This window comes from Crocodylus siamensis, chromosome 4 (genome assembly GCF_052110815.1).
Source record: "Crocodylus siamensis isolate JL-2025a chromosome 4, ASM5211081v1, whole genome shotgun sequence".
Lineage (NCBI taxonomy): Eukaryota > Metazoa > Chordata > Crocodylia > Crocodylidae > Crocodylus > Crocodylus siamensis.
In genome coordinates this window covers 133,764,241-133,780,734 of record NC_143398.1, presented here as the reverse complement: position 1 = coordinate 133,780,734, position 16,494 = coordinate 133,764,241, and the positions used below count along the sequence as shown (strand labels likewise).

At 43.4% G+C, this 16,494-nt stretch overlaps 1 pseudogene; it reads left to right on the top strand.

Annotated features, from left to right (window-relative positions):
- The window catches only part of LOC149866529 (uncharacterized), a 49,931-nt pseudogene extending 37,707 nt beyond the window's left edge, over positions 1–12,224 (top strand).
- Positions 12,225–16,494: the final 4,270 nt, after the last annotated feature.

Genomic DNA, 16,494 nt, shown 5'->3' with positions numbered 1-16,494 from the left:
GTCTGACAGGACCTGCCTCTAATGAACCCATGTTGATTGCCCCTAAGCATAATCTCCCCTGCTGGCCCCTCGTGAACATGTGCCAGAATAATTCTCTCAAAAAGCTTACCCAGGATTGAGGTACAACTAACTGGCTATAGTTTTCCGGGTCCTCCTTCCTCCCCTTATTGAAGATGGGAACCACATTGGCCTTCTTCCAGTCCTCTGGCACCACACCAGAGCACCACGAGTGCTCATAAAGCCATGCCAAGGGTCCCGCAATGACCTCAGCTAATTTCCTCAGTACTCTAGGGTGGAGATTGTCCAAACCAGCTGATTTGAATATATCCAGTCCCCCCAGAAGCTCCCTAACTAGTTCCTCACTAACCCTTGGCCTAGGTGCATCTCCCCTGGGGTATAAAGGGGGCCCGGGGGGGGGTGGCTGTTCTGGTACCTGCTCAGGAAAATGGAAGCAAAGAAATCATTAAATATGTTAGCTTTGTCATCTGGTGTGATGACCAAATTTTCTAGCGTGTCCTGCAGGGGCTCCACGTTACCCAGAACCTGCTTTTTGCCCCCTATCTATTTAAAAAAGGACTTCTTGTTGTCCTTGATCCAGGTACCTAGTTCCAGTTCCATCTCCGCCTTGGCCTTCCTGACTGCCCCCCTACAACCCCGAGCAACTGCAGTCTAGCCATCCCTGGTGATGGCCCCTCCCTTCCATTGGATGTACGCTCCCTTTTAGCTAGGAGACATTCCCGGATGCTTTTGGTGAGCCGTGGGGGCTTTTGCGCCCTCCTTCCCCCTTTGATCCGTGTTGTGATTACCTCCCTTTGGGCTTGGAGGATCGTCTCCTTAAGGAGCAACCACTCTTCTTGGACACCTGACTCCCCTCCCGTCCAGGACCTCAGTGCTTCCCCGACTATTCTCTTTAGCTCAATGAAGTCCACTCTCCTGAGATCTAGGGCTGCTGCCTTGCTGTAGGCCTTTGCCACCTTGTGCTGGATGGTGAATTCCAACAGGCAATGATCGCTGTCACCGAGGTGGTCAAGCACCTGCAGCCCCTTCACCAGGTCGTCACCGGTGGCCAGCACCAGGTCCAACAAGGCATCTCCCCTGGTGCGGCTCTGCGCCTCCTGGGTTAGATGGAGGTCCTGCATTCTGGCTAGGAACCTACGTGAGCAGTCAGACCTGGCTGACTGCTCTTCCCAGCAGATGTCTGGAAAGTTCAGGTCACCCATGATGACCACATCTTTTGACCTAACTACCTCCATGAGCTGACTTAAGAATTCCTGGTCTAGCTCGTCCCCTTGGTTGGGTGGTCTGTAGTAGACCCCCACCGTTAAATCTCTTTCCCCTTGACTGCCTTGTATTCTAGGTAAAAGGCTCTATAAAAATGTAAAGCATTATTAATAAATGTTGCACCATTTGTGCTCTGTTCCTTTTGTGCCAAATGTATCTGATTTGTTCAGTCTGTTGTCAAACACACTGTTGATCCAGGTTGAATCTGGGATCAGTCATAGTTGGACCTAGGGGGATGCACTTGTGCACTTGCACTCCCCTTTGATTCCTGCTCTATCCAAAATTTAAAACCAACTAACTGCCTGACAATAGAAGCAACATTTCTGGTCAAGCAGTGCTGAGGCAGTCCACTGACTTCATGGTTCATTGTAAGCTACCTGACCCCTTCTAAACTCTTCATCCTGCATGTGCTAATGCCCCTCTCTTCTTTTTAATGGTCTTGATGTTCCATTAATCAAGCTATGCTTTCTCCTGCAATTCTGTGGCCTGTTAGCTGCTTCTGAAGCTCCTGTTTCACAGCCCTGCAGATTGTTTGTATGACTCACTCTAATGAAGTTATATTTGTTTTTGTGTCAATCTTAAACTGAATAATACAACCTTAGGCCCCCAGCATATTAGTAAAGTTTCTAATTTCTTTTTAACCTGAGAAAAATGTGTTGCCTCATATCTGATGATGCACTTCACCATGTGCACCCCCCTTTTCAAAATTCTACCTCCACCCATGACCAGAGTTATCTCCAAGGATTGATTTGGCCTTGCTCTGGATTTGAAATCCATTCCAAGGAACTCCATCATCTAGAAAAAACTGTAAGTGAAGGATATAAATGGGAATGGGACTACCATTCATTACCATATGGGCAGGCAGGAAGGGGAATAGAAAGGAGAAAAAGGGAAAAAACAGAGGGGTAAATGAATATTCTAAATTGAGCTGGGATGGGTTGGGGTCTATAGCTGCAGGTAAGAAGGGCAAAGGAAACAGATTGTTTTTAATGATTTTTGCACCACAGCGTAGTTAATCATATTGTGGCTCATGCTTAGGGCGGCCATATGTCCCATTTTAGCCAGGACAGTCCTGGATTTCAGAGGCTGGTCCCAGCCAGCTGTTGGGAATTATAATGGGCATCCTGGAAATACAGGGGCACAGCCTGGCTGGGAGTCAGAGTGGTGCAGAGACTCGTGAGACCATCGGGGAGGGGCAGCATCTTGGATTTTCCAGATGATGTCCCAGATTTCCATACAGTCAGCCTACTCAGGCTTTCAGGTTATAGTGTTCAGCAGCACCTGGAGGTTGTGCTGCCCATCATGCGACAGAGACCTGACAAATTCACCCACAGATAGTATCAGGTTGAGAAACATTTGAACCCTACCTCTCTGACCAGGGAGTGCAAAAGTACAAGCTCTTCAAAGGAGGGGTTTCCTGTTCAAAACTGCATGTCATGTTTCCCAGACGTCACTGTAGCTATTTTGGACAGAATTATGGGATGGTGTGTATTAGTCAGTGTAGTTAGATTTTGATGCTTTGCAGTTTATATTGTAAATTCCCTGGGAGTATTTAGCACTTACGGTGAGTTTCAGCCTCACTCTAATATTAATTAATACAAGAAAAGGAAATCTTTCAAAGCCAGCTAAGGCTGCTCCCTCTCTTGTGCAAAAGTTTAAAGGAATGAAATACACTGTATTAAGGAAAAAGGTTTCCCCCTGCCCTGTCCCATCACACTTTGCACTGGTCATCCTTGCCAGCATGATGAGCCACTGGGGTCCATCACAAGCATCACAACCTGTTCTCACCTGCACCAGCAGTTCTTTCAGTTCCTGGACAGACCCAGCCCTTGAGGAGAAAATTATCGTCTGGTCCCCACAACAATTTTGTTATGTCCTGCTCTAGTGAACCTTAGGGTTGAACCTAAATGATGTTCCCTGTCAAGCTGTCTCTATCAAAGATGCATCAAAAATGGAGCTGTTGTTATTCAGTGGGGCTATAACCACTCTTTCATAAAAAGATAAGAGAAAATCTTCTGTCTAAAAGCTGATTATTACTAAAGGAACATTATTTTTTTTCAGGGCATATAGCACAGTTTCTCTGACACACAATGTAATGATCTAGCTTCTAGCAGCATCAGTTTTGCATGGTCAGCTTCCTATTTTAAGATTTAGTTCAGGGCTGTTCAATTTCTAAACAGCCAAATGCCCTGCAGACTGCAACAGCAGGAGCTAGACATACCACAACAAGCCACAGCCCCCCAGGTCCATATACTATATAGATGTCCCCTACTGTACCATGCACCTGTGCAGGCATCACCCTCGCCACCCACTGCTGCACTGCATATCCTAACCATACCTTCAGCTCCCCATGCTGTGCCATGCTGCCCCTGCCCCCCAAATCCCTCTTGGGTAAGCCAGATAGGGAGGGGGAGTTCAGAGATTCCAGCAGTTGTTGCAGCTAAACCAATGAGGGGAGCAACACCAGCGTGGGGGCCCAGGGGCTGCACATTGACCCCTAGTGGGCCAGGTGAAGCCTGCTGGGCTGCCCTCAATTTCATTCATACTTCAATATCGCATCTTGGGTGATAGCAGCAGAGGAGGTCACAGATAGTTTGCTCCTTTTTGGTGGCAATACGGTGTTTGTTAGGATGGAGGCTGTGGGCAGGTGCCTCACAAGTACTGGCCCTAACAGTAATGTGAAAAACAGGAGAAACACACAAAAGTTCTCTCGATTCTAGTTATTTGAGTAACAAACAGGCTTCAGAATTAAGGGCTCTTTTATCAGCAAGAAGAGATTAACGTAACTGTGAGGAAAAGTGAAGACATCCTGGTTTCAGCTTTAACCACAAAGCCAGATGAATCTTAATATGACCTAAAACATACAAAAGTATTTGCATCACAATGCAGACATCCTGCCATAACAATGGCCTACAGAAATAGTCCTTCCCTCTCCTACTCTCTGTGTTCAGAGTACAGGGCTCTTCTTACCTAGCCCTTTCCCTTGCAACCTTCTCTTTTATGACTCATATTCTAGCAGTGGGCCCTTCTAGCTGGACTGTTACTACTCTTCTTGCTACGCCAGGCGCGTCAGCTCACGTGCAGAGCAGACTCGATTAATCGGCAATTGGATTTCCAGTGCGTCAGAGCAGACAAATGTATGTGTATAAGTGCCCTATGTTTTGAAACATCTTCATCTGAACACTCGCTTTTTGCAGGTACAGGCCCTTTCAAAACACTTTGCATCCATGAAGTTCTGTTTGGTCTCAGCTGTAAAGCACTTTCAGGGGCAAGATCAGGCAAAAATTGTCACTTCTGCGCTCTAGGTTATGTATCCCAATGGGACTTGGGCATAAGCAGGGCACCAGCATTCGTAGCTCTGTCAAGATGGAGGTGCTTCTGGGCATGCCCAGAACCAGGACTTCACACAAGGGAAAATACCTGGTGTCAAAAATAGGCACCTCGAGTTTCAGCACCTTCAAGGGTAAGCAGCAGCTGGGGGTGGGGGGAGAAGGAGGGGATGGAGAGGTGACTAAGGAATTCAGCTTTGGACTCAGATACCTAAATTCCACTCAAGTCCCCCTTTACACATCCAAGTTCCTTTTTAGATTTGGGCTTTAGTCTCTGTGGCATATTATGGTGTTCAAAATGGAAGATTCTTCCCTATTTCAGAGGGGTGACATTAGGACATGTATATTAAAGAGACCAAGACATTCCAATACCAGAGTTATGGGAGCCACATAAATACCTGAGAAAGGGAGCTCTGATCTGCCATTATTCATGCACAAAGGCAGTTGTTGGACAGTTTGCACTGGGGTGCAGCTTTAGAAAGGGAAGGATCCATTGCTGAGGAGGTGGAGGTATTTAAATTATATATTTTGACAAGTTGTAGCCATTTTGCTCAACATTTCATTGTGAAAATAAAGCCACAGCCCAGTCGTGACACTAAGCAAAAGGGAGGGAGGGGAGGGAAGAGCGTGGGAGCCTGCCAGAGCTGATGCCCAGATGGGGAAGCAAGCAGACATAAATTAGGAAACCTGAGTAACTCTTCCTGTGTTGTTGTGTTGCTGCTTGTGCAAAGAGGAGGAAATGTTTGTAAAGCTGATTTCTCAGAATGACTTGTCTTCTGGCTGCAGAAGTTCCTGCAGACTCTCTTGCTTGCTCTCTCACTTTCTCCCTCTATGGGAGCCCTTGTTGAGTGTGTGCACTGGGTTATCTTTGGGGCATTTACTGAATACAAGTCCATTGATTTGGAGAAAGAACATGTACATTTTAAAAGGCCATCTATCTAAGCCAGTCAATGCATCCATGGAAATAATGAATCACTGTTTTTTGCTCTATTACCTCTTTTATTAGTGGCAAAATTTCCCACCCTACTGTCATAGCCACTGGTTTCATGGGCTTTACAGAGCAAGTAGCCTACAGTGTGTGGGGCTCTCTGGGCCTTTCATTGCTGCTGTTTTCATTTCTGGGAAAAAGATGATACAGTGAGGGATTCTTCTCACAGGGTTGGCGGCAGCTATTGGATGTAAGATTCAGTGCTAAAGTCCTGGTAAACTTTTGCAAAATAAATGTCAGTGAGTCATAGCCACATGATTCTGCTTAGTCCCCCTCACTCCCACCCCCACCCCACATGCCCAGGCTTTGCAGACCACAGTCTGTGGGTGAGTCTATATGTGAAATTAATGCACATGAATAAACTCTGGAGCTTATTACCCCAAAGTTTATTGCTCTTGGGCATGTCGTTTGAACATGTGCCTGGGACTGAAGCACATTGAAATGGGTCAAAGCAGCCCCAGCTGGCAGGGAACCAAAGAGGTCAGCTTGTCAGCCCAAGGCTGCTCCCTCCAACTCACCATGCTACAGAGGGGGGGACAAGGGTGCTTCAGTGTAGGGCTAGCCAGCAGGCAGCCCCCACACTGAAGCACCCTCATGCCCCAGTCATCAGGAGCAGCATCTGCACATGCATGGCAGCAGAGTGAAAAACTCTTCAACAGGATAGTACTTGTATTTAATAGTATTATCCTGTTGCAGAGTTAATTAATTTACTGCAGGCTAATAGGGGTGCATGTGTAGATATGCAATGTATACTGCATAGCTAATTAATCTACTGTGCAGTGAACATCTCATGTAGACCTGGGCTATTAATGCAAGTCACTTCTCAGGCTAGCAGAGAAGTCCAAAAGAATTGCAGTAATGGCCAGAGTAGCTATTCCCCAGCTCAGGAAACTAAAATGTATGGGGTGTTTTCATGGTAAACAGCTGCTTCCTCACTTGTACTATAGAAAGTCTTTTCAAGGCTTTTCTTTTTGAACTTCTGCAGCTAGACAAAATGAAAACCAGAGTGAAAACAAATGTGGAAGGCTGACTAGTTTTTTCCAATGGCCAAAACCTACAAAACAATTCTTGGAAAATATTATAAGGACAAGACAAAAGAGAATTTTGAGGTTGCATGTGTCTAGGATATTCAGTGGGATTCATGTATCAGATCTCTGGTCAAAGAGTTTGGTTCCTTATAGTACAGGTGTACAGAGTTACATGCTAGCTCTGTATATATAGCATGTAATATGCAATTTATGCAAGTATTTTTAATATATTTAAAATTAGGTACCTTGCAGATTTATCAATAGATCTGGGAGTGTACATAATGCTGAGGCTACCTAATGCTTTCCATTATAAAGATCATGTTGTCAGTTGCTTATCACTTTGACAAATCTTAAGAGCATGGGCTACTTTTTTCATGGATGGCATCTACTTTAGTCTATTTTCTTTAAGCTTCAACCTAAATGGTTCAGCTGCTTCTCAGAACAAGCTTAGGGGGGAAATATATTTTGACACTAAAGAAAATCCTTACAATCACTTCTGAGAAGTTCTAGAGCCTCCATGCTATGGAGCAGGGAGTTAATGTTAAGAAAAGGGGTCACCCTCGTATTAGTTATGTGCCTTTCTCTATCCCGGAAAAAAATGCCCAAATTTGGGCAAGTTATGAGCCTCTGAGAAATGTCAATATGCACATGCTCAATGAGATGCATTAGATTCCTAAGATTTCATTCCCAGTGATCATGCTCCATTCTGAGGCCTAGAAAGTAAGGAAGTGAAGGAGGAAGGAACCTGTTTTAAATGGTATAAGGTAAGAAATGAGAGTGATAGGAGAGAAAGGAGGAGTGCAGGAGGTAGACATTGAGAAAGTAGATGGGAAAGATGGATAGGTACAGGGCAGGAGGGGAGACCAAAGCCAGGCGGCTCCTATAGACATGTGGGGAGCCTGTTCAGATGTGTTGGAAATCTAGCATGTCAAAGCAGACTCGATTAATCAAGTCTGCTTTCAAATAAAACATGAGGAAATAAAATATGTTCAATGAGCTTTAGTTCAAAGCGCCCTGCCACCGTTTTTTCAGCGCAGGGATGAGGATACAGGTCACTTGGATGCTTTTAATTAGCACTGCTCACTAATTAAAATGCCCAGCACCATGTCCCAAAGCACTTATAAAAATGCCCAGGGATTTTAGATGAGGAGTTAAATAGTAAAAGACATTGTGATGTCAGTAACACTATGGCCTATAACCATTAGACAAGACTCCCCTCTAGAAACTAGAATTGAACTCTGGTCACATTGTTCCTCTGCTATCAGCCAACAGCCATGAAACCTACTAGCAAAGTGTGCATATCATCAGGTGACCAGTTGACACATGATAAAAATCACTACCTCAGAACCCCACAAAGTAAAAGAGTAGAAGTCTGTGCTATAGAACTAAGGTTTGAAACCTGCTGGTGAGGTTCAGTGTGGTTTCATATGACAGTGTGGAATGAGTAGATCAATTTTCTAAATTACAGCAAAAAATCATTAAAAGAAAAGTTGCGAAGACAAGCTCTTCAGCATTAAGGAATCCCAGAAAAACATTTATTCTCTACTTGATTTTGCTACCTTAATGTTCTTTTAAATTAATTATATGTAGCATAAGTATTAATATACATTTCTTGTGCGCATATGTATGCACAGTAGGAAGAGAAATGAAATCATTGGTTTCTGACCACCAAAAATGAAATATCTAATGTATAATGAAATACTTGAAGAAAAAATATTTCAGAAAAATAAAAACCTACATCCTTCAAATAATCCAGTGCTGTTCGGGATTCAACTACTTGACCAAAGCCTTGATGCTGGTGGGCGCAGCTTCATGGAGGACACTCGCACTGGTCCAATGGTCCTCTCACTTGATCCCCAGGATTCAACACAAGCACCGCTTGTGAAAGCTCTCAAGGGTCTCAATATAAGAAGATAATATGATATTGATTGATTATTCTAGGGTTGTCCAAGGGACCTGACAGATGTTCAGGCCCAGGCTCTAACTCATGGCACTTCACAAAAAGTGCCATCAGTTATAGTGCCTCCCTGCCTTCCCTCCAACAGAAGTTCACCTATTGGGTTGGGGGACTGAAATCAAGCCTACCTGCAGGCAAGCAATAAATCAAGAAGCTACCCCTCTCCCCAGCACCACCTCCCCTCCCAGCTCCAGGGCTGTCAACAGGAGGGGAGGGGGAGGAGGGATGGGGAAACCAGCATTGCCTGACCTGAGCTGAAATGGGGGGGATCAGAGCCCCCCTGCCTCACAGGCCCGGCCTGGCTTCCCCTTCACCCCCACCTCACTTTCCCCTGGTGCCCCAGCTGAGGGCGAAGGCCACAAGGCAGCTAGGCTCCAATTCCACACCCTCCCCCACCCCCAATCAGGCTAGACAAGGCTAGCATTCCCCCCACCCCATGACAGCCCTGGGGTGTGGCAGGGCTGAATGAGCCCAGCCCAAAACCTGCAAAAAATTAAACCTAGGGAACACAAGCTCCCTAAGGCTCTCTAAAGCAGAAAGCCTTGATCTGATACCTCATTTGAGGAGGGTTATTTTTTTTTTTGTGTGATCAGCCACTTTAAAAGCACTCTGCAGCTATGCATGCGCCACATGTGAAAAATGTAACTTCTGTCTGCGCCCCAACTGGTAGCCTACAAGGGATTAAATTGTGGCCCATGAGGCTTGTTGGTGCAGCTACTGGAGCCATTGCACTGGCCTGGCTCTGGAACTCAAAGAATGCTCACCATTGCTACTCACCCCCACACCTGCTAGTCTACCACTGAATTCAGGGGATTTGGTCACCACTGGTGACTAAACTTGGTGTTAGGTGAAAAAGGTAGCGGGGAGAGGGAAGTGGCAAGAGGAGGCAGTGTTCACTGTCTGGGGTCTGGAGCCACACCACAAGCTGCCCCCATGCTGTCAGAGACAAGTTGTCTGGACCACAGGAAGCTCAGGGTTTGGATAAAGCTCAAGGAGGCAAATGAGTTGGGTGTCCTTGGATTAATCCTGTGAACCATCTTATTTGGAAGAGTGCCCAGCCTTTGACATGTTATTGAATGTGAATCTGCAATTGAGTGCATCAGTGCCTCACCTTTTACTAAGCATATTATACAGGTACTCCTCCCCTAATGTTGTCCCAGTTAACGTTGTTTTGTTATTACACTGCTGATCTAGTAGAGAACTTGCTCATTTAAAGTTGCGCAATGTTTGGTTATAACGTTTGGCCACTGCCTGCTAGCAGGTAACTACTGTGATATAATTCGCTTTGCTTAACATAGTTTTGCTTAGAGTCACATTTTTCAAGAATGTAACTATGACATTAAGTGAGGAGCAGCTGTAGATAAAAACCTCTCTGTTGATGTGCCACAACTGATGGTCATTGAACCTGCTTCTATAGTCTATTAAAAAGGGAAACAAATAAAAGACTTTCAGAAATGTTCTTTTAAAGGCAACAGGTAAATCTTCTGCTAACAGGTCTTTGCCAAAGTTCATGGAGTCACGCTAGCAGAGAATTTCTCTACATTTGTCTTCAACTAGAACGATAATTTGAGGAAAATACTATTGTTGTTCCAATAGAAGGCAGAGGGCAGCAGTAGCCTTGGCATAGGTATATTTAGCTAAAGGGGGTGGAGGCTATGTGTTTTGTGCATTGTTTTTATTTCCTCCCATAAAAGCAATTCCACATCTTCCTTTCAAATCACTGTGAGTACAGACCATATAAGCACTTAACCACTCCCAAATGTCACTTATTGGAAACCTGTTCAGAACTGCATGTGAAGTGCTGCAGCTCTGACACCAGGGTGTAGAAGTGGGCTTGCAGTCCAGCAGGCCTCTCCTGCACTGGGAGAGGAGGAAGCAAGCAAAGGGACAGGCAGGGAGGAAGGGTGTGCCTGTCCCCAGGCTTTGGGATCTAAGGGGTTGAATGGCCTGTGGCTGGGGGCACATTCACTTTTTTGCTTTTCCTTTTCTCCCAAGTTCAGTAAACTTCAGTAACCTACAGTTGATTGAAGCCTGATTTGTGCTTGCCTAACTTGAGGTGCCAGGGTGGGCACTGGGATGGAATGATTGGACACACATTTTGCATTCCCAGAGACTGGGAGAGTGGGGGTGGTATGGTTAAGTAAGGAGTGAGGCCACAGCTGGTTGTTAGAAAGGTAGCTTTTAACAAAAAAGCAGTGTAAGACAGCACGTTGATAAAAAAAAAAAAAGTGCTTAAAAAGTTGGGGAAAGGAAGCAGCAGAGTTCTGGCTGTGTACCAAAACAGCTGGTTGCAAAGGGTGGAGAGGGTAGGGAAAAGAAGGGAGGAGCAATACAGCATGGGATTCCTGAAGGGCTACCCAGATCCATGCAGCTCTGACTAGATCCATGTGACAGAATACCTGGTGTCCACACCTAACACTGATGCACGGTGAACCAGTTCAAAAGAATACCTGATTTTCCAGGTGCAATTCTGAACTGTTTCAGGCATCTTTTAACCACTTCAGCAGGTTTGTATATCAATCCATTTCAAGTTTAAACCACATTCAAACTAATCTAAGTGTTATGTGTTTCCAGCCGTTTCACTTGGCTGCTGTTCTCCGCTATTATCTGCGATTGTGGAACACTGTACATTAGTTCACCAGGGTCATACTGGTGATGTTGCTGCTTAAACACTATATTAATAATATAATAATCAATCCCCAACAGATTAAATTGGGGCTGTGAAGTATCTTGGTCATGCTTTAATTAGTTTTCTTTTGAAGAATTCTGACGCAAATATTTTATAGGACACTGACATGACTACAAATAATTTCTTGCAAGATTATTTAGATTATAATCCTGAAATCTTTACAGAAACCACATCAACAGCCTTTCTGTACCTTTTTCCCCATCCTCCTCTTGACTGATTTTATTCCTCAATTTTGATTCCTCAAATGGTATTTTTTCCCCTTCACAAATATTATCTGATCGACCATGAGGATGAAATCAAGGGTGTTCTTTACCTCAAAGGTTGTGCCTCCACTTGGTCTGTTAAAAATGCTAGGGCTTCTAATTTATTTCTCATGTTGTCACTGTTCTATTTACACAAATTATTTGCATGAGACACTACATGAAATATAAGATGCTAGTTGGTGATAGTAGATTGATGGCAGTTCATTTCTTGTACATATCCATATGCATAAACAAGATTTTTCTTCCTTAGAGTTATGGATGTTCTTGGCTCAGAGGAAGATATTTGCTGATCAAAAACAGCAGCCATATTTTTCATTTTTTAAGTATTTATTCTGTATATTTGATACAATATTATACTACAAGGAGGCTTTTATTTTCTACTAGCTTACCTTCTTCATTTTTACTTTCCTAGTTACTCTCGCTAAATACCAGAAGTTATGCCAAAGAGTATAACAGATAAAACTTAAGGATATGTCTACATAATATTTAGTTTAACCTTTTAGGTCACTTTTGACCAGCATGTGCCATGTGACCTACTCCTCCTTATCCATATGACACCTTGTACTACAAACAAAAACCATGTATGTTGCCTTTCATATTTCCCAAATTGTATTCCAGGTTCCATTCCAGAATCTGGCATCTTGTCTTCAGTTATGGATGGGGTGTCAAAGAGCTTGAAATCAGTGTGAAGTACCCTGAGGTTTCAGGGTGCTCCTAGAGATGCACCCTGGATTTATGTACACTTACTGGTCCCCCACTCCACCAAATGGGTATGCTCAGATTATTAATTTGCCTAAAATCCCAATTTACCATAGGTACTTTAGTCAAACAACAGAAAAACATAAATGGGTTTACTATATGGAAAGAAAAAAAAGTGACCAAATGCTTTAACAACAGAATGTGGTAAAACAAAACTTACAAGAACTGACAAAATCTTTATCCTACATTCAGACTACCACCTAGCCCTCATAAAACTTGTACGAAAAATCACGGAGCCAACCCCCCTCTATCATAGCTAGTTCCCTCCACCAGAAACCTCCAACCACCCTCACCTACCACTCCCTTCAGATCATGCCATAGCCCCCTCCCCTACTTTCAGGGGAGTCAAGAAACCCTCTTGAATGTCTCTGCCTGTGGCTCCATGACAATCAGAAACAGAAAACTGTGGGATTGTTGCACTTTTCTGTGCTCATGGTCTACATTGCCCAGGAAAGTTCTGAACATAGTATAGGCAACATAAAGAGTTTATATTATGTATATTATGTATTGGTAGCTTTAGGCCCAAGATCAGCCTTAAGGCCAGTCCTAATTATCAATTTGGGCATTGCCAAAATGCTCCATTAGCATGCTCAAATAGCTTTATTTCCTCCACTCTGCAACCAAACCTACCTTTCATTCATCCTGTACACTTTCGAGTATGGAAATGAATGTAGTGAGAGTAGCTGCACAACTACCTAATGCAGAGCAATACATCTGGTGTGTATCCAGGGCATATCTTCTGCTCAGAGTTGCACTGAAACACAGCATTCATATTCACTTCCTCCTCCAAGAAAGTGTGCAATCAAAGTTGAAGCATTTTTAAGAAAATAGTAAAACAAAAAGGTGGCTCCTATCCATTGCCACTCATTTGCTCTGATGTCAGAAGTGTGTACTATATCAAACATTTCTTTGGAAGGGTCCCTCAAATGCAAAAGTTATTTGCTCCAAAGGCAATCTATTGCTTAGCCTAATGCCTGCTCACAGATCTCTAAATTTAAGCACCTAAGGAACAATTTGTGGCATCAAGTGAAATGTGTATCATATGCTTTTGAGATTACAGTGCCACAGAATTCCAGCCTGTAAAGGACAACTCCTTGAGAGCACGGACACCTAGCATATCTTCAATGGCAGAGTTTCTCTGCAGGATATAAAAAAGGTTGCATGTTTCTCCTCATTGCCTTTATTCTAGAAATGATTTTCTCCTCTGCTTTCCAATCTTCAGTCCTATATAACTTTACATATCTTGGCATTTCCAAGGCACTGATTTTCCAATCCCTTCCTGAATCTCAGAGTATCTAGTGTAAGAAGAAACAAATCCTGATGTCTCATGTACATCCATGCCCTTCCTAAACCACTGCAAGGGCCTCTATTCTGATCCGCTTACAAAGTATTACTTACAAAATGAAACAGGCTGATGACCTAGGGGTAAAAATCAGTGCTAGTGTGGAACCCTCTGATCAGTATGTCTCCATACTGACCTGTGTACTACATTTCTAATTGTCCATATGAAAGCTAGGTGTTCTTACTATTCTCTATGCCCTTTTAGTCCTTGCCTTCTCTGCTCTGAATTCCAGAAACTATCTGTGATATTACTTATTATACAATTACCTCTTCCCTGGATGTTAATGGCAGAGGAAGTCAAAAGACAGTAACACTCCCTTGTTACAACCTGTGACAGATGACTTAGCATAGATATCAATATTTCAGTCATCCACACCCTCAAACCCTAATGCCTTTAAAGATGCGGCAAACATCCCAGAAAGGCACTAGCTTTTGTCCATGTGCCAGGCTACCTCCTTCCAAGATAGTCTCCAATCCAGTAAGTGTAACCCCCATGCAGTGTGACTCAATAAATCAGCACCACACAAAGTTAATAAAACCATATTTTTTCATAGCCAGGGGGAGCATGACTCACACTCCCCTACTTGACCCAATGACGTGGTATCCAAAGCAAACAGTTAACAATTTTTCTCATCCACAAATCAACAATTTCCTGTTAGTTGTAACAATCCATCCAATGAAACATTGCAGTTTACTTTAAAATTCACTTTTGTCATCTCTTTCCTTGACCTAATTTCCCTCTATTATTAGCCAAAGCCAGCAGTGACTGAGCTAACAATATTACTTGTAACATATTCCTTCTTCACTTAAGCCTGTAGTCCTTGCAAAGGTTCAAACATTATCTTTTTCAGTTTCCTCACGAGCTTCACACAGTCCATTTAATATGATAATTAGGAAATCCTAGTATGCTAAAAGCAAAACCACATAAACCCTTCTGTATATTGGGGATTTGCTTCTATCTGGCAATTGATAGCTACTCACACAACTGTCCTAATGCAAACCCTTAGCAAAGGCAAAGGATTTGAATCATATGAAAAAATACCATCAGAAAGTGGCATGGTACAATGTTTATGAACTTCTGTTCTTTCTGCTGAGTGCTACTATGTGTTTCAGTTGAAGGCTTTTGTGATAGCTATCCACTGGGAACTGCAATGAAACTTCCACTCCTCCAAGCATCTATTATTCATCTTCTAGGTCTTCCATAATTTTCATGTAGTTCACTAAACAGCAACCGTAATCTCAGTGACTTCCAGTTATTGCCTATGATACCTAGGCCAAAGTTGTATAATCCCCAAAGTCTATAGATAGTTCAAGTGTTTAAAAACATGATTTGGATCTTCACTCAGAAATATTCTACTTGCCTCTCAATGTCAAGACAAACATGAGTGATCAGGAAAACTGCTTTGTTTCTGTGATAGTCCAGAATTAGTGAAAACAGAAGAGTGTGAGGTGTCAAGCATTTATAGTAAATCTGTTACAGCAACTTACTATGTGCAAATAGTAATATATAGAATAGGTAATATATATGAGATGGGGAGCTGATGATCAAATTTCAGTTTCCAGTTTCAAAACATGCATTACAGGCATCACAGGTTTGCTCAATATTTAACATGATACGATTTGGTTTTCTGGTTACTTATAATTTTGTCAAACTTAAATTATTTGAAATTTTCCAGGATATCTACCTTTCGCAGGTAGATCTAACCATTTTTCCTCCGTTTTGAGATTAAATGGTTTAACCATTTCTGAAAAACACTTTTTTGCATATGTTAAAATAAATACTTCCAAAATATTTCATTGAAGGGCTTAAGCACCTCCAAACTTTAGAATAGGAAGTTGAAATTTGCCAAGGAAGTCACTTGCAGTACTGTAACAGATAGAGGGAAGGGACAGGCACAACTGGGGCACCAATTTAAAGGAAAGGTGCAAAAATAGAAGCCACTGCTCTCCCAACCAGTGTACCAAGACCAGCAGCCTGGTTTCAGCCACTGTCCCTTGTGCCCCTGCTACCCTGGCACAGAACTGCCCAGTTATAGGATCATAGGAAAATAGGTTTGGAAGGGACTTCACAAGGTCATCTAGTACTAATCCAGCCCCTTGCTCAAGGTAGGACCATCTCTAACTAAACCAACCCAGCCTAGTGTCTGTCCAACCTACCCTTGAAAGTTTCCAAGGACAGAGATTCTATCACCACTCTAGGTAGCTTGCTCCAGTGCCCAACCACCCTCAGTCAGAAAGTTTCTCCTGGTCTCCAACCTAAATTTCCCCTGCTGCAGCTTGAGGCCATTGCTCCTAGTCCTGTCTCCAAGAGCCACTGAGAAAAGCCCATCTCCATCCTTTCTGTTTGAAGATTGTTATCAAATCCCAATCTCGGTCTTCTCTTCTCCAGGATAAATAAACACAGCTTTCAGCCTTTCCTCGTAAGTCTCGTCTCCCAGGCCCCTAATCTTTTTTGTTGCTCTGCACTAGATTCTTTTCAATCTGTCCACATCCTTCTTGAAGTGGGTTATGCCTGTGGTCACCAGCGTGTCAGGGATGTGCCTTCCCAAGTCTGCCCAAACTTGGCCAACTTGTAAGCCTTTGGAAAAGTTTCATTTTGTATATGCTCAGTCAACACTTGTTTGAGTTCAGCAGCTAAATTCTCCACAGATTCTTTTGGCATGCATCTCCCCCAGAATTGTCACTGCAGTTGTTCGTCCTGGCTGCTGCAAGTTCTTGTAACATGGAACATCAGGAGAGAGAACAAGGAGACCGTCTCCCTGTGGGAGTCAATGCCTCCCTTACAGCTAGCACAGAAGAGAGAAGGTTTAAGAGGAGGAGGAGAAGGCAACATTATGCCTTGAATGCAAAGAGGTGGGG